The 2,500-nt window shown below is 38.6% G+C and overlaps 1 protein-coding gene across 1 annotated transcript in view; it reads right to left on the reverse strand.

The window, feature by feature from the left end:
- The window catches only part of LOC138049857 (inward rectifier potassium channel 2-like), a 4,742-nt gene that overhangs the window by 875 nt on the left and 1,367 nt on the right, over positions 1-2,500 (reverse strand). The gene's annotated exons all lie outside the window — the stretch shown is intronic.

The raw sequence follows: 2,500 nt of genomic DNA on the forward strand, positions 1-2,500 counted from the left end.
GATAAGACCCGCTTGGATGTTACCTTTGCTAGGTTACCATTAAGTAGGTGTCAAGAGAAGATTTTCAGGGTTTTCAATTGAGTGTCGTCAAACAAATACCAAAGTAATAACTTTGACCATGCAATCACAGCAGGTACAAATAGTGCAATGAACCAATCCAAATTCGTAGCAATTCCATGTAACTTGCTCAAAGCGTGAGAAAAATCGCGCGCAAGTCGCGATTGGTTTTTCCTTTCATTGGTGGATAAACTGGCGCGAGATTTTAAGTCAATCCCTCCAACTTTTGCCTTTTTCTCCTTGGGACTATTGTAAATCCCAAGAGTACCTGGAAACAATGCTTGTGCAAAATTTGGAGGGGCAAACAAAGAGTATTATGGTATTTTCAAAAATGGCCTATTGCAATCGCGTAATGGCCCATTTCCGAGTTGCTGCATGCCTCAGTTTCAAAGCGAGTCCTGGTGCACAACCATTCAAATGGAAATGAGTTGCGTATTCTTATGCAAATCAAACTCATTTCCCTTACAATAGTTGAGCACCAAGGCTCACTTTGAAACCGAGACAAACAGCAACTCAGAAATGGCCCATTTACTGCTCAAAACAAAGAAACTTACAGTTGGAAGCAAGCCTGAAAACCGGATTCGAACCCATTACCACGCGATGGCGCTGCACTTGCTCTCCCCAATGAGCTATCCAATCTCGTTCCCAGGGTCTCCATCGACAAAGAGACTCTGGCAACGAGGTTATGAGCTATCAGGCCAGCTGAGAGCTGGTCAATAGGCCATTTTCGAAATATCAAATATTCAGCCTGATAGTGAGGCAGTGAGGGCAAAAAGTATAGAAACACGTTGGAATGAATGTGAAAAATATTTGCATATCATCCACTTTCCTTTTTCTTTGTCCTCACTGCTTCACAATCAAGCTGAATTTTGATATATCGAAAAAGGCCTATTTGCGAGTTCAAATTGCCTCATAGCTGAAGGAACTACCGACCTTAAATAAAGTTACTTTACCTTTTACTTTACTTTTTACTTTATTCGAATTTTATATAAGGTATAGGGAAAAACTGGATGCTGCATAGGTGAGACAAGGGCCGTATTCTGCTATCTACAACGTGTTTTTTTTTTCGGAAAATAAGAACCTATTCAAGAACCTGGATTGGCTAAATTTCTGTTAATCACCATTTATTTAAGAACCTGTTTTAGGCAAAATTTTAATGTTTTTAAACTTCAAATAAAATAAATTCTAAATTTATCCCGAATATTCTGTTAGGATGCCCAATATATTTACACCAGAGCCTGGAAAAATTGCTTCAAATGATCACTTTATTGCGTAATCTGTATTTTCACTTGTGCGAACAGCTTTGAACCTAAAATATACAAGCGACTCTCAAATATAATGTTGCGGTTTTCCTCTTAATAGGCCATTTCCGAGTTAATGTCTGCCTTCTCTTCAAAGCGAGTCTAAGTGCGAAGTTTTTGTGATGGTAATTAGTTCTACTTTACATATGAATGAAAAGTAATTTTCATAACAAAAACTTCGCACTTAGACTCGATTTGAAGAGGAGACAGGCATGATCTCGGAAATGGCCTATTAAGCACGTTTATAGCTGGATATATAGAGGATGTTACACGGTGGCAAGATGTTAATTTTATGATTGAGTGGGCGAACGAGTGAGATATTGTTTTTGCCACTAGAACAAAAAATTCAGATCTTCGAGCTAATGTGTAGTTTTCTTTATATTATATGGACAATAAATATACATGGTAGAGATTCAAATCGTGACGTCGTGGCTCAATATGACCACTCGTGTTACGCACGAAAAATGCGCCACTCGGTTCCCGGATGTAGTGATTGTATTGATTCTTCGAGTGTTTTAGTTCCCGGTAAAACACTCTTGTCCATATAATAAAATTGTTTAATCGATACAGAAAAGTTGCAGACACATGTCAACGTCATCGCTACGTAAAATACTGCTATTCTCGACACTTTCTCACGTTAACAAACAGCCGCTCCGACTTAAATTACTTTTTTTTATTGCGCAATTTCAGAATTTTTGGCTTAAAAGCCATGGAATATCACCATTATCCGAAGCTCAGGAAGCAGAATGTTTTCAGTTTTTATTCGGTGTTTCTCCAGTGCGAAGTAAGATATGCAATTTGTAGCAGTATTTCTGTATTAAACGCAACAAGTCATTATTTCTCTTTCGCTCGGTAAATGTCAAGTTGACAGATGCTTGGCTTATATAACCATCTGCCTTTGGCCCTCTTGCCTTTGGCCTCCAAGATAACGGTTATTATGCAAGATGCAAAATCTTATATGTCCTAATTAAAGGCCCAACTTCAATCTACGGGCTTTTCGACCGTTTGTTTTTGTTGTGGAAATTCGCACTGCTTATCTGATTGAATGATTTTCAGCTTTGGCTGTATTTTCACCTATGAAAATTGTTCCACGGCTCGTAATACCTGTCGATTTAAAGCGGGCCTTTAACAAAGGGCCCAAG

Source organism: Montipora capricornis, chromosome 5 (genome assembly GCF_036669925.1).
Source record: "Montipora capricornis isolate CH-2021 chromosome 5, ASM3666992v2, whole genome shotgun sequence".
NCBI classification, from domain to species: Eukaryota; Metazoa; Cnidaria; class Anthozoa; order Scleractinia; family Acroporidae; genus Montipora; species Montipora capricornis.